This window comes from Podarcis vaucheri (assembly GCF_965113315.1).
Source record: "Podarcis vaucheri genome assembly, chromosome: 8".
Taxonomy (NCBI): domain Eukaryota; kingdom Metazoa; phylum Chordata; class Lepidosauria; order Squamata; family Lacertidae; genus Podarcis; species Podarcis vaucheri.
In genome coordinates, this window is record NC_138766.1 from 50,959,564 (window position 1) to 50,976,329 (window position 16,766).

The 16,766-nt window shown below is 40.0% G+C and overlaps 1 protein-coding gene across 20 annotated transcripts in view; it reads right to left on the bottom strand.

The window, feature by feature from the left end:
• The window catches only part of LOC309539061 (uncharacterized protein), a 230,455-nt gene that overhangs the window by 143,042 nt on the left and 70,647 nt on the right, over positions 1-16,766 (bottom strand). For 19 of the 20 annotated variants that reach the window (XR_014222622.1, XR_014222623.1, XR_014222624.1 and 16 more), the window contains exon 1: positions 5,212-5,431. The exons of the other annotated variant lie outside the window; for it this stretch is intronic. The gene's annotated coding sequence lies outside the window, so the exon portion shown is untranslated. Of the gene's footprint in view, positions 1-5,211; positions 5,432-16,766 lie in introns of those variants that run through there. 20 annotated transcript variants of the gene reach the window in all.

Genomic DNA, 16,766 nt, shown 5'->3' on the forward strand with positions numbered 1-16,766 from the left:
CAGAACATCTGCTTTGCATGCAGAAGGTCTCTTGTTCAGTCCCCAGCATCTCCACCTAGGGCTGGGAGAAACTTCTGCTTGAAATCCTGGATAGCTGCTGGCAGTTAATGTAGAATCTACACTGTAGATGATGCTGAGCTAGATAGAGGAGTGCCAGTGAAGGCATAAGATACTTATTGCAGAGTTGCAGACATTTCATTTCATGTTGCAAGATAAGATTTACCGATGCAACTAAATATACACATAATATTTACCAGTAGTTCTCACTTCCACTGCAAAGGTTCATTTCCAGGAATGGAAATACATGAATAAGAATTATAAAACTGAATTCCACACACACCACACACACACTTAAGCATAAGAAACAATTGTCACCCTTTTTGGGCTCAGAAACAATGTTGCAGAGAAAGGAAATAATGATGAGTTCTATTCTGAATAAATTCTAATACAACCAATGGGACCAATGCAGTGTGCACATACACACAGCATACCTAGAGTCGGAGCCATGCAGTACTTTTCACAAATTATCCTTACTTCAGACAGAATCCAAGAGCAGCAGATTTTGAAAGCATCTGATAAATTGCCTTTCCTAATAAGTATCACTCTGAGAAATAGCAGGGAAGGCACTGGGGAACGACTCCTAATTCAGAGCTTACTGAAAATTAATAATCCACACTAGAACAAAAGAGGAGCTTCCTTACTTATCTGTATTATAGCTTTCCCCTGGACTGTTTTCATTTGGAAGCTCTTTGTAATTTGCATATTAGAATAAATGGGGTCCTGGGGTATGGTCTGAGGCCCCCACAGTGCTGAAGCTAAGCAGGTCTAGAGCATTAGGGTGGCTGTTTGGGAACTCTGCATACGCTGCCTTGAATTCCATTATAGAAGAAGTATAAATGTAAAAAAATTAATCCACTGTTATTTTCTTTTGTAGAGCATACTGTAAAGATGGTTGTAAAATTGAGTCGAAATCTTGCCAACAAACCACCTGTCCAACCAAACAGTAAATGGCATCACCAAAACTTAAGGAAGACAGGAGCTCATTTGCTTCCAATATCCTAATGGCACTGAAAAATGCTAAGGGGCTGAGGAACCATTTCTTTGTGGAAATCATTGTGCACCTTGCCTCATCCTAATTATAAAATCATAGAATTGTAGAGTTGGAAGATACTCTGAGTGTCTAGTCTAATGCAGGAATCACAATACACTGTTTCCCATCCAATTTGAAACCATGCCAGACTCTGCTTACATTTGCAAAGGTGCTAGCAGTTTTATTGCTGCACCACTAGACTCATGGACCCCAGTAATTTCCTCCCCCATTAATACACTAACCCATTGATTCACTGTTCACTCCAAAAATGGCCTTCAACCATTAAACAAACTATGGCCTTTTAAATGCGAGGAGCCTGCTATTATGATCCCCCCCTGTGATTCTTTTATTGTCTTCTATTATTATGCTATGCAAATTATGTGTTTTGTGTGTGTTTTTTGGTCTTGCATACCACCCTGGGATCTTTGGGTAAAGGGCAGTATATAAATTACTATTACTACTACTACTAATACCAGCACACTGCATCCACAATCTTCATCAAAGTAGCGGCCGTCAGACAAAAGACAAGGACCATTTTTACCCCAAAAGGCCTGGATACAGAAGGGCAGACATAGCTTAGACAAACAGGACAGAGGCATATGCTTCTCAGCACTGGAGCGATGCTGGTTGACTATGCAGCCATTAATTTAACTTATGCACAGTCATCATGGCTATGATGCCATTTTGCCTCAGACACTACCAGGTGGGAAGATGAAACTAATTAATGGGACTTTCCCCTTCACTGTAACCTGTACCCAGAATTCTAGGTCAAAAGCCCACTTACAATAGGCCAAGGAAATTGGGGGTTTCTTTACATTAAGGCATACCTTTCATCACTCCTTCCTGCAGCAGCCATTCCTTCACCCTCAGAGATGTAATTGGGCTTGTCTGTTGAAGATGGAACTATGCTAGTGAAGAATCACAACCATAAGGGCCTAAAGTAGGGACATTGATTCACTGTTCGCTCCAAAAATGGGATACAAATTAAAAGCAATAAAATATGAGTTGCCGTACATGACGTTTCATCTCTGGCAAGCTAGTGAGAGTAATGCATTAGCTGCAGGCGGGTACATTAATCTCGCAAGCTGGCCCCATATGAAATCTTTTAGATAGCAATGGCCTCTTCTTTATTGCATTTTCATTAGGACCTTTCCTGTAAAACTCTTTGTAAAAACTAAAAGGGGAGGTGGTGGGAAAAATACATGAAAATGAAATGTTAGTCATTTCGAAAAAGTTTTATTGCAGGCAAAAGGTTGTTCCCATCCCAGATTTCAGTATTTTCTTATTCTTTTGTATCAATCACATTCCTTGAGTTTCCACTGTAAAAGGCCATTGTCTGACTGCAAAAGGAATACCATGAGTGAAAGACAGTTTGTATTATTTATATTTTATAAATTATTGTAGCTTGTTAACAGCCTTAGCTCAAAGAGGTTTACATATAAGAGCAAACCAAGAAAATTACCCTCAAATTAAAAAACAACAACTAAAACCTTAAATTTAAAAGGAACATTCATATATTTTAAAAGCTATGTGGAATAAATATGCTTTCATTGGTTGCCAACATCATCAGGGATGGGCTAGTCTCACCTTCTTTTGGAAGGAATTCCACAACCAGGATGCTGCTACAGAAAAGGCCCTTCTTGCTCACCAACTGAACCCCTTTTGGTGTCAGAGATATATCAAGAGAGGTAAATGCAAAGGCTGTTTGTTGATTCATTTATTACATTTATATATCACCCTTCATCCAAGGAGATTGGTATGGTACACATGGTTCTCCCCCTTCCTTTATCCTCACAATAGCAGTCTTATGAGGCAGATTTGACAAAGAGATTGTGATGGGCCCAAAGTCACCCAAGAATCTCCATTGTTGTGAACCCAAAACTCTCTCCAACTATGCAAACTAGGACAAGGGGACCAATCTGAAGCTAAGAGGGAGAGGGCTCTCCTCACTGCTGGACAGCCTGAGGTGATGCTTTCCAAACATAGGGAGATACCTGCTGAATTTCAGCTTGACATATAACTATTAAAGGTGCCAGGCCAGGAAAACCCCCAGCAACTATACTTTTCCAATATGAATTTCTGATACCTCCAGGACATAGTTACTTCATTTTATATCTCTGGTATCTTTAAAAAATTGTACACAGCATATGACTCCTCTAAGGATGTAAGAAGGCAGTGATTTCCATTGCAGTCTGTAGTTCATCAAATACAACATTATTTGTCTTCCTATTACCGTATTTAGCTTAAGCTACATACAGAATGTTTCCATTGCACCAGAGGTGGTTTCGTCATGCTGGCCACATGACCTGGAAAGCTGTCTGTGGACAAACACTGACTCCCTCGGCCTGAAAAGTGAGATGAGCACTGCACCCCATAGTCGCCTTTGCTTGGACTTAACTGTCCAGGGGTCCTTTACCTTTACCCTTTATCTTACATCTATACATAAATTACATAACTATTTACGCAAGTTACATAATACTCATTTCAATAGAAAGGAAATATCAAAGCAATGTAAAAAGGTCATTAATTACATATCATTTGTGGAGTTTTTAAAAAACCACAACAATGTGAATGAACACCAATCATATCTGCTTGACTTGTTTCTGTTCCTGATCCTGACCACAGACAAACATGCAAACCACAGCAATTTTTGCTACCCTTTTCATTTTCATCTGAATCCTCTGTCATCCCTAAGCCCCATTGGTCCCTTTCCCTGGCAGTAGTGTAATAAGAGCAATATTGCGGAAGGAAGCTCCTGGTACAACTGACCATTGACAAATGGGTTAAAGAAAGTCACTCATGGGTGGAAATAATCCATTAATACCACCTTCAGATGCCAGATTCATACAAGAGGCAATGTTTGTTCCTTAGTTGCATCCAATGATTGTGTCTTTTTTTTATAATGATGTTATGTAAATTGTAGGCTAGATTTCTTTTATGTTTAACTAGGCGATCAAAGTACAGATGCTTGATCAAACAGACCTACATTCACTGCAACTTCTTTGTCTAATCAGTGATAATATATTATGACTTCTTAAAATTCTGCACATGAACAGACAAATCAAAAGAGACGACAGACAGACAAAACAAAGAAAGAAATGGAGAGAGTGGGAAAGCTCACTTCTTGCCTTTCTCTTTTTAATTAATATTCAAAAGCAGAACCAAAATCATGAGCAGTGAGGCAGGACAATCCCAAATAAGAAGCCCTGGTGGATCAGCTGAAAGCCCTCTCTAGTGCAGCATCCTGTTTGCAAAGTTGCATGAGATACTGGGGTGTGTGTGTTAGGGACTCATTTCCTGCCTGCTCTGTGTCTGTTGCAGGCAGCACTCTTTCCATTCTGCTGAACTTCTCCTTCCACCAAAAACTCATTCTGCCAGATAACGTTCCCCTTTATTTGCCTTTTTAAACTGAAAAACTTCAAATGCTGTAACTTTTTCTCGTAGAGAAGTTGGTCCAACTCCATGCTCATGTTCCTTCCCCTTTTCTGCACTTGTTCCAGCAAGCTCTATTTCTACAAGGGGGCGGGGAATGCAAGAAGTGAATTTAAGAATTGGGGGGCGGGGGAGAGAAACAGAAAATGACAGCTAGAGATTTGCCCATCTCTAGCTGCAGAGGCAAGATTTGGCCAGAGAAGCTCCCTATTTTTAAGCTCTGTCTTATAGTCACTCTGCTAAAATAACTCTGTGCATATTTTGCAGCCATATCCCCAGATCTTCTTTTCTTAATTATATCAAATCAGATTGTGTGGCTCCAGATGGATGGGTGTTGCCTGGTGCAGCTACATAGTACAAGCGTGCACCTTCTTTTTCTTTTTATACAATATGTTTTCAAATTAGGGAAGGGGAAGTCTGTTGCACACACGCAATATTAAGCCATCATCTTCTCTCCAGCTGTAGCTGTCACTTTCTCACTGAAGTGCACTGGCGGAACACACGACACAAGTGTCTTGAGAAATCTCCTGCCACCTAAATGGCTAAATTTGACACACCGTATCAAAACCCTAAAAGGGGTGGAGGAGATCAGTGGCGATGGAGACCACATTCACTGTTTCAACAGCCTTTTCCCCTGAAGGTTAATCCTCCCTTTCTTTTGCTAAAGATGCAATCCTATATCCACTTACCTGGATATCCATCGAACTCAGTAGCACCTACTTCTGAGTAGACAAAATTGCTCTGTTAATCCTCTTGTCCTTGTCTCTTCGGAGTGACTTTGGGGAGTTTGTAAATTGCCTGTCTAAATGCAGGGGTCCCTCCCCTGGCTCAACTGCCAACTGCTAATCAAGGTATTTTGGGACAACACACAACAGTGTTTTAAGCCTGTAAAAGAAATACTGTGTAGTCAACAACTTTTAAATTATAGTTTGTGGTGGGTGGTTGATAAGAATGTGCAACTTTTTTTTTCTAAAATAGAAACACTTTCCCAGCTACCCTTATCTGTTCTCCTCCTCTATTTATCGTTCCAAATGTTTCTAGGGACTATTAACATTCTTTCCCTTCCCTGTGCTGGTGAAATTGTTTTCTTTTCAGAGCATCTTCTATATATTTCAAGTTGATTTCATCTTCACCTGTGAGCTACAGAACAACAAGTTTAAGGTATATTTTTCTTGTCAGGCGAACACTCTGTAAGAAAGAGAGAAACACCCAACAGAGTGTACGAGCGAGTGCACCATTAGAGTAGCAAAGACACATATGCAATGTGTTCCTCCTTTCAGTAGGCCCAGTATTAATAATTTTTATTATTATGGTGTCATCAGTCTATATGGTTCTTTTTATCAGAATTTCACAAAGGTAGGTCCCAGCCCCCAAAACCTTACAATTTCTATTTCAACAAGGGGACAGAGAAATGGTGAGTAAAGGAGAGTCAGCTGGAACCAGGGATGTAAAAGAGCAGATGCAGTCTGGTGTGCTCAGGCTTTGCTTCAGCTGGAGATGAGGACGAAGAGGTTAAGCCAAAGGCTTTGCTGTAAAAGGCAGTTTTTGAGCTAGGATTTGAAGGTGAAGCAAGGTGGCTCCTCGAGCTATTCCAGGTATGCAGGGCAAGCGAGGGAGAACAGATGGAGTTTCTTAGGAGAGCAAGGCAGCTGAGTCGCAGTTTACAAAATGCTAAACTTGTACATGTGTGAGCCTTCTCAAACTTCTCAAAGCACCATGAGGGAAGTGGTGGCAATCAAGGCTGTGGCACATGGTCCCCTGCACTATGTTCCTGCCAAATATCACACACACACACACACACACACACACCGAGTTTTCTTAGCCTTGGGAGAAGTAGCAGCCAGTTGGACAGTGTGGGTGGGTCTGTGTAAACTGACCTGCTTTGCCAGTGCTGTGCAGTGCTGCCACTTCCTGAGAAGGAGAAGGAGAGGGGTAAGTCAGTGGAAAGCCAGTGTGGTGTGGACGTGGTGTGGGCACAGTGAGCGAACATCAGATTGGCTCCTCTGCTGGACAAGGACCACGATAGGCTCCTGCTGCCTTTCCTCTCCCCCTTTTGGTAAGCAACAGATGTGCAGCACTGGGAAGGCAGGTCAGCAAAGCAGCCCCACCTGACCCCTCCTACTGGCTGCTACTATTTGGGAGGAAAGCTTCCATTGTTGACAACAGAAACTTCCCTCCTGAGGCTCATAGCAATTTTGAGGGACTGTGGATTTTTGTGAAGACCACGGTGAAGGAAGAAAGGGTCAATTCTCCCACCAATACCTTCTATTTACGACACCCAGGGCCTTTTTTTCAGCCAGAACACACTGAAATTCAGTTCTGGCACTTCTCAGGTGGACACCATTGCCATTATAACAGAACAAGGGAGGTGTTCATGGTGAGTTCTGGCACCTCTGTCTTCAGAAAAATAGCATTGGCAATTTCCATAATATTCACATGACTACTAGTGATACATGGTACATGATGGACCAAGAAAGTTGGCCAAAAGTACACCAAGCCATTGAGACCACTTGAACCTCTAGAGACAAAGCTAGCTGTAGGAATGCTTCCAAGTTTTTTTTAAGGGAGAAGGCAACCATGTCTAGAGCAGGTAGTACTCTTTCCTGTAAAATGGGGGCCTGATCCACATACACAAATATAAATATGCTTTCTAAAAGGCCTGCTGGTCAAATGAATTTATGCTTATTCTGCTTTATTTTTTTTCCATCTAGAAATCCAGAGTCCTCTTTTTTAGTTCCCCAAGAGCTATATATTCAGCCTCAGTGCATGCCAAAATTGCTTTGATTTTTGTGTAAATAAACTGCCTCTCTTTCTCCCATAGGGTTCTTTTTATGCAAGAAAACAGGATTTCTTTCATCAGCGTAGTTTGTTGAATCTCTGTGAACATCAGTGTGTGCTTCTTTGAAATTTCAAGCAAATTACTTCTTATACATTTTACAAGAAATATTCGAACCATTGTAAATGGCAGCATGACTCATTCGAATGATAAACTTGGGTAACCAAGTAACAGAATTTTTTTCACAATGTTGTGCTAAGCAGGCCTGCTACCCTTGGCATCTATTCTGAATGGTAACAAAATGCACCATACATTCAAGCATATTAAATAATACCCCTTGGGTATTCATATGGTAAAAAGGTTTAAAGTGCACTCAGAATGCTCCCCCCCCCTTGTCTTTGCACCCTCTCGCCATTCTAACTCAGGAGGTTGGGGTGGGAGAACTTCTAGAACAACATGCAGGGGGAGGAGAGAGCAGATTCTTCCACCAGGCAAGCAGAAATCTTTCTGCTGATGGAGTTATCTGCTTAGTACTATGCTGAATTCCGCATTTGACTTCTGAATAACAGTATTGTGCATCAAAGCCTCCTGGGTGCATTCAGACTTGGATCTTATTGCATTAGTTTTCCTGATTATAATTCTGGCACTTTTGTCATAGTGTCATTATGAAATTGTAGCTTCTTGATCAATATACTTGCATATCCTGCTAAAATTAAGGGGTGGGGAACCATATGCCAGGATGCTACCCCAAATTTTGCCCTAAGCTCTTCTGGGTTAACAGGGTTGCAAAGCACCCCCCCCCCGAAGCTGTTAACATGAAAATGAACACCAGACTCCCACTAGATTTACAGGAATGGCTTTTACATCATGTGAAAGAGCATGTAAAACACAAAAATAACCAGGTAAGGAAAGGTGAAAATGGAAGAAATAGTTGTGGGAAAGCAGCATTTGTGAGCAAGCTGCTTCTAACAAAGAAACAGAATTGATCTTTAGTTAATCATTCACCCAAAAGATTTGGAAAAGTCAAGCCTACTTGACCCTGAAAGCCATTTTGGTTTATGAACTTTTAAATAGGGCTGTAGCTCGGTTTGGCCATGAACCAATTTGAAACAGCTTTTCTATTGTTATACAGCCATTTTGAACAATCACATAAACACTGTACGCCAAACAAATGGGAAGATTTAACTCCATCCCCATACTAGCTAAACTATATTGTGTTGATATCACTATATCTTGCTTCAGCATCTATAAACCTTAGGAATAATTCTTGCATTGATTTTGACCTTGTAAAGTCACCATAGTGGGACTTCTAACTATTGTGGGACTTTTGCGTGGTAAATGCTTGTTCTAAAAGCCAGGGCCAGCCCACCCATGAGGCAAGATGAAGCAGCTGCCACAGTTGGCAGAAGCCTAAGCAGAAGCATCTCTTACAACACCACAAATGCTTGTGAAGGCTTCCTTTTATTCGTATCCTCTTATATTGCAGTGTTGATGTCTTGTAACGTTTGTTTGGTTGATTCTTCATTGGATTTTATCATATTTTTACTGCATCTTCTGTCATATAAATAAGTTCCTCACCTCTTTGCTTCCCTGCTCCTCCACATGCAGCTGCTGGGTGACCTTGGGCTAGTCACATTTCTCTGAAGTCTCTCAGCCCCCTTCACCTCACAGAGTGTTTGTTGTGGGGGAGGAAGGGAAAGGAGAATGTTAGCTCCTTTGAGACTCCTTAGGGTAGTGATAAAGTGGGACATCAAATCCAAACTCTTCTTCTTTTTCTCTTCGGTGGCCTTTGGGTAGATAAGTAGTATATAAATAATAACGATAACAATATTCTAGAAATAAGAATAAGCTTTTCAGTCCCCTGAGTGAAAAACACTCTTTTGGACAGCTTTAGCTTCAGTGGGTTCCCAATTTTACAGTAGATTCTGTATTCAGGAGGGGGGAAAGGTAAAAGAAAGGTAAAAGTGATAGAATCATAGAATTGTAGAGTTGGAAGGGACCCTGAGGATCATCTGGCCCAATCCCCTGCAATGCAGAAACATGCAGCTGTCCCATATGGGAATCAAACCTGCAACCTTGGCCTTGCTCTAACCAACTGAGTTAACTGTCCATATTAACGTATGTAGCCATTATTGCACAAAAACTGAATGGGGTTAATTAGATGTTCTTCATTGTTTACAATTAAATTTACAAACCTACTAGAGTCTCCAGTTGTGGTTTTTAATTGAATGGCAAGGCTCTGAACCCAGTCCTCAAAATAAGCCTGGGAAGGTTTAGAGGAAATAATTACACATGATTCCTTATCTGCCAAAGAAGTTTATGCTGAGGTTATCTTCCATTAAGATGCTGAGAGAGGATGTTATGACTCAGGGGAGCAATGCCTTCCTCAGCACATTTATAATAGTTATATTAGGAGAAGCATCTCAGAAAGACAATGAACAACATAAAAAATAATATGCCTGAGCTCCTGAACCAATGACATGATTTGACCCTATAAGGCTGTCATCTTGTCCTGGATGCTAGTGTTCATTAACTAATATAGTGCTGTATTACTATTGCAGTGCTGTCTCTTGTCACTATTAGAAGGGTCCAATCACTAAATAGCCTGTAACTTGTGTAGCTGAAGGACCAGCTGCTGCCATATGAACCTCCATAGACATTAAGATCCTCCAAAGTTTACATTCTCATCCATCAGTGAAAAGAAGGCCAATGGAAGTGTTCTTACTTTGCCTAACTCACACTTCCTGACTATCATGAAAGCTTTTGTGATCATGCAGCACAGAACATTTTTATTTGGACTGTTTTATTTGATGAGAGAGTTGAATCTGTATGCATAGTTTTGTGGGACAGATTTAATTGAGAATCACATGTGTGATTGTTCATGGTGCTGAAATGTAAACAGAAAATTATGCTCACCCTTTAGATTTGTTTATTGTCTGTTGAAATATCAGCGGATTCTGCAAGCATTAAATCTAAACTGCACATTCTTGTGACTGAAGTGATGAATGCTTGTTTTAATTGGTTTCATCTAGATATACAACTGTCAGTATTTTGCTTGAGTTATTTCCCTATCATTCCTCTGTATATACTATCTCCCTTTCCCTCCACTTAGCATTCCATGAAGTATTCAAGTACCATATGTTGATCCTTGAAAATAAAAGATGTCACCATAGAGGTCACTTCTAAAATCTCTTGATGTCCCTCTTGGGTTTACTTTTGTTCTTCTTTATTTGTTTTGTGCCACAAGAAGTAAAGTAATGTTTTCATTTAAACAGTGTAAAGGCTGTTTTCAGAAGCACAGTCTCCCTTTAGTTTGTTCTGTTTAGACTTTCCTTTACTCACAGCAAATAAAATTGATGGGCCAACAATGTGCCTACAATGAGCTCCCTATAAAAACCAAATGGCTTATGCTAGAGATGCAGTCTCCCTGATGAATTTATGACTGTTAAAGTATTTCTTGTCGAGATCACAAAAGAGGTTGTCTTTAAAGGCTTCAGTGCCTTTATTTGCATGATCAATTTTTTGAACATCGAAAACTCCAATTTATCTTTAACAAATGATTTCAAACTTGTTTTGGATAGCCCAGAATTAAGCAGCACCTATTAACATTCACTTCTCAATCCATTTTGGCAGAGGATTGCAAAGATTACTGTATATTTTGTTTTTCCAAGCTGTCTTGAAAAGGTGTGGTATTTGAACGTATTTCATCATGATATAAGTACAGACTATCACAAGTTTTAATACATGGCTGATAACATCAATATTGCATTGTATTCTGTAAATGCATCATCTTTCTAAAAATGATACCTTGGTGAAAAGTTCATATATTAACTTAAACATCATAAGAACAATATAACTCTTCTAGAGCCAAGGTTCAGAGATCCAAATAGGCTCGATATGTCTAGATGTGTTCTGCACATGGATAGTGCATGATTTCTGGAAAGATGATCAAAAGATGCTTGGGTATTTAATTTGGGCTATCAATTTATTTATACTTTTATAGCTGTTGTTTCTTTAAATAGTTCATTTTAAAATTGTTTTTAATGTATGATAGTGTTTGCTGAATCTGGATGCTTAGGGATCTGTTTATTGTTCACATAGAGAAGCAAAATTCAAATGTTTAAATAAACATATTGGAAAAAATATCCCCACAGTCAACACAAGACCTCAGTTATGTGCTTTCAGAAGCACCCTTCTGCCCAGCAAGCACACTCTGCCCCTCACTTAATGATTAAAGGTAAAGGTAAAGGGACCCCTGACCATTAGGTCCAGTCGTGGACGACTCTGGGGTTGCGGCGCTCATCTCGCTTTACTGGCCTAGGGAGTCGGCATACAGCTTCCGGGTCATGTGGCCAGCATGACTAAGCTGCTTCTGGTGAACCAGAGCAGCGCACAGAAACACCGCTTACCTTCCCGCCAGAGCGGTACCTATTTATCTACTTGCACTTTGACATGCTTTCAAACTGCTAGGTTGGCAGGAGCAGGGACTGAGCAACGAGAGCTCACCCCATCACGGGGATTCGAACCACTGACCTTCTGATTGGCAAGCACTAGGCTCTGTGGTTTAACCCACAGTGCCACCCACGTCCCACTTAATGATTACTGTTGCACAACTCTCAAAAACTATCTATACCTTTCCTTGAAGTCACATCAAATATTGCAATTGTCTTCATAACTGTAGACATATGGGTTAAATCTCCCCTCCTCATGCACTGTGTTCTCTGTTGGGGTGGTGAAGGGTTCTCAATTCAATCTATATACATTGCTCCATATGGGTAGACAGCCGGAACTACACCAAAAAGAAAGTCAATTTAAACTGCATTAAAAATAAGTGATAAATGGTGAAAAAAATGGAAATGTTCATTCACAACCATGAAAGAATGATACAAAATAAACAGTAAATTGTAGAAAATTAATTACAATATAATGGTCGAAGCCGTTACAACGGAGTTACTATAAAAGCCTGAATAGAAGATACACCTCTTTACCCTGGCTTTTCAGTTTAATGAAGATCATGGAATAAAGTTCAAAAATCTCTGAGCTACACCTGAAAGCAGTTCCCACACTTGTCGGGTTTGCTGAATGGTAAGCTAGAACTCTTAATGATTCATCTTCAAGTTTATTCTCTTACACATTTTTTTTTTTTTACTCTTTATACTTTTCAGAAATTTAAACTTAAAGATCATAATTGCTGGGGAAAATAAATTAAACAATTCAAATTCCACAGTGTATTTTGATGTTTCCTTTGTCTTCTTAACTATATTTTATACTTTTATACAACAGCTTGTAATATTCAGATGCTGGGGGAAATTGCTGAGGATCTATATAGATGAACTTAAATTGAACATGATTCAAACTACTTTGTTTTGTAAAGAAACGAACATGAACTGGAACTAGTTCCTGTTTGGGCATACTGAGCTTAAGGTAGGAACTGATTTTTGTTTAAAACAAACTCTCCAAGCTCTGAGTACAACATTCCTTTTTCTTTAATCTGGTACCCGGTATCATTTTTAAAGATATCAAACAGGATGAGAACACTTTGTATCATGAAAGAGAGCTAGATTCTGGAATGAAAAAGAATGAAACTAAAGAATGAAATGTGTGTGTGTGTGTGTGTGTGTTGCTTCCCAGAGGTCATTCCATTACAGATAGCTTGTTTACAAGACTGAAACCGATTGCTATTGAAACAAATAATCCCAATAATGCAAGGTAAAGTCTGCCCATTTATTTGATGTATTTCAATCGGTTTAAATTCACCTCTGGATTTCTTTCCTTGATAAATATTTGACAGCTTTCCCATTAAAAACAACAACAGTGTTGTTGTGCTTTGTTTTAAAAAAGACACAACCCCAATGATTCAATCTAGAGTTCATTCTTCATAGAACCATCCACTGTCACATAAGAAGAAAGTTGGACATAGTGTTTTATGGAGAAGGAAGGAAAGAAAGACTCCTTTTTCTCCCTCATCCCAACAACAAAATAACAGAGTCAGTGCTCAAGTGGAATCTCATGTGGCCTGTTGGCTGAGTTAAATCAGTCAGCAGCACCTCTGCAGCTGGTCAGCTTCACCTCAGCTCCAAGTGCTATGACCCTCTGCTGTCAATAAGAATTACCTGAATCGGCTTTGTGTACCTCCATCAAACAGGACAACCAGGGTGAGTCTCTTTCTCTGAATAAATGATTTTGCCTAAATAACAAAATAGCATTGGATATTCTAATTTACCTGACCTCTGTCTTCCAGTGGTCAGGTAAAGAAAATGATTTATCCACCCCTTGAGTTGCTTGGTGACATAGCGCTGTAATCTGGGATGAAAGAGACATATCTTACATATCTTCATGACCTTCTTTCTGTAGGCTGCCCTCTCATATTTCAGCCATGCTCCCATCTAGCACCATCCTTCCCCATGATTGGCTTTGCTCTTATTTTAAGGAAACAGATACAAAATGATAGAATGCACTCAAAGGGACATTGAGGAAATGAGCAGGGTCTCCAGGTGTTGCTGAACCACAACACTAACCATCCCTGCCCATTAGAGGATGATGGGAGTGGGAGCCCAACAACATCTGGATGGCCAAGTGTTCTTGACACCTGACATACAGAGAATGCTAACCCCTCAGGGCTACTTGGCACTAGCCATCTACCCCACTCATTCAACAGAACTCAGAAGCAGAGGTTCCTTGTCGTGCATTTGTCAGAGCTCTTGGACATGCTTTGTTTCCTCTGTTTTCAGAAATAGGGAGATTTTGTGCATTCATTTGTGTCTTGTCTAAATATACAATATTTCTGAATGACAGTTTCAGACAAAATTCAAGATATTATCCCACTTTATGCAAAGAATTATGCTCACCCCTTTTTTCAGATTGCCGGAACATGAGTTGGAAACAGTGGATCTGGAGGCGTTATTTAACTAGTTTGCTGCCACACGAATCTGCACAGCAGAAAGATGGAACTCTATACAACTCTACACGGTTCCCGGGGCCTAAACTAGAACTGCAGCACAGGAAAAGGTCAACCCATTCCTCTCCAAACTGTCCCCCCCCCGATAAAAGGAGCCCCATGCTTCTCTTCATCCTCAAAGATGCTACAACTCTCTGCTGAGCATAGCATATCACCTAAATATACTGTTGTAAGCCCTGCCATTGCTGTGGTCATCTTAGTTGGACCTTAGGTTTGTAATTTTTGTTTTTAGTGGTGCTGGTTGTGAGAAGATTATTGGAATAGCATTATGAATGAGGTTAATGGGTAACCTAGCTAATTCGGACTTCATTCCAGATAAAGTTTTGCTGGGTGTTGTTGGTTTTTTTTTACCTGCAGCAATAGTTTGGCAATCTTATCAGTATCAGAACAAAGCAGCAGGAGATTTGCTTTGTTCCCATTGTATCTCAGGAGAAGTGTGCTTCTGTTTTGTTGAGAAAAAGTGAGATAATAGCACTTGAAGTTGCCAAGCCATGGTCCCACGCTGTGAGTCAGGCATTAAGTACTATGCAGCTACAGTGGAATTCTTAGCAGGAGGATGCAAAGTGGACTCTGTCTGTGTGCCGCCTGTCATGCATGACCTACAGTGGGGCAGCCACTGATCACAGAATGTGAAAATTGCCCATCTGGGACCAGACGAAAACACTGTAAATGAGCAATAAACTCAAATTGGTTTCAGTCACAGGGTCAATTGCCATTGAGTCAGAAGTCCTGAGTAACCTCATCACGGCCCTTGTTACCCACAGAACTGAGTGGGTTGCTGTCTCCTAACAGCGGAGAAGGAATTCAGTAATTAAAACACATCTCTTCATAGCCTCTGCCAGGAGATCTTTGGTTGTAGTCTTCAGAGACGCCATGATGCAAATGTGACATGTCAGATGTAACCTAAAATAAAACAATGGAATGGAAAATATCATTCAGGTTTGAAAATGATGCCTTCGTCTTTTGCTGGGTTTTTTTTTGTACTTTATTTACTAGTATCACCTGAGGTCACAGCTTTTAACAAATTTCAAAAGGAACACACAGAAGATATTTCTGCTTGATTGAAAATTTGGATTCTTACAATTTCTGTGCAAGTGCAAGCTACACATGTTTTAGGGGAAGCACAATGCATTAAGTTCATATATTTTGCAGTGCCTCCGGTACAAAACTGCTAGATTAAAGTTGGGATGTAGTGTTTTATCCAATGTTAGTTGCAGAGCCATTGAAATTAATGGACGTATGGACTATGACCCTTTATTTTCAATGGGTCTACTCAGAGTAGAAGTAACATTGGGTACAACCCATAGTTCATTATTCTGTTATGGTGATAAAAAGAAACAAGGAATGATGCATTACTATTTATTTGTTTAGCTCTCCTCTAAATGCCCAGGATGCTGAGAACAGGATAGGCCACTGGAGTGATACAGCAGTTTCTTGCTATGCTGTTATGAAAGCATTCAGGTGAAATGAACCTCTGCAAGGGAGGGAATGGATCATATTCTGCAATGGAACAGTGGAAGAAACCAGCAACCAATGGGGAGAATAAGAGCAATGTTCCATTGGTCTCTCACCTAAACTCTCAGACCTGAAGTCTGAGGCTAATAAATTAGAAAGGTGCTTTATCCAGTTTAATCCTATTTTGCTTTTGCTCATCGTCTAGCAGCAGGACAGAGTCTTGATCTCAGTGGGTCTATTTTGAACTAAACCAGCAACCTCATTTTAACTGCCCACAATGAGTTGAAAGAAAAGAAGCAGAGAGAGAAGAGAGAAAGTCTGAGCTTGCTCCATTCGTCCTTTTCCTGTTTTTAAATTACAAAGAGCTTTTATGCCACAGGATGAAACATCTACATAGTTTAAAGGTCAAACAGGTGAAGAAGTTTCACTCCTTTTTACAGTCTCCATGGAATTAGGTATTTTAAAAATCATTTTTCATTTTTTATTATCTTTCCACACTGGTAGAGACAGCTATTTACAATGACCCATAAAATCCCACATATAAACCATTCTCTCTCACACACAAAACACATATAGTTGGGGTCATAAATCAATACTTATCTAGTGCTCTTCCTCTAAAGAGCTTTAAAAAATGTTTATGTGCCTTACAGATGTAATTGTGACTTTTAAAAATGTAATTCGCATGAGGATGGTTGCATTTCTGCAGACAAAGCCAAACAGGATTCATTTCGTTTCTAATATTACAATTTGTAGGGGATGTTTCCATATTGTGGTCATTTGGACATGGCATTTGGAGGCTATTTCTTCTTCTTCTTCCATTCTTCTTATTGGGGTGTGTGGGGTGTTTTGTAGGAGGGAAACCCCCTAGAGCTGATGCACTATTCTTACTACAGATGCAAAATAAGATCCTGGCTGAGTCTAATTAATTTAGCGACACAATATCCCTTTGAGGTAGAAAAATGCTATTAAACTCATTTTTCAGATAGCCAGAAAGGTTAATAATTTGCCCTGGAAAAGTTTCTAAAATGCAATGCAGAGGTCTGGTATAATAAAGT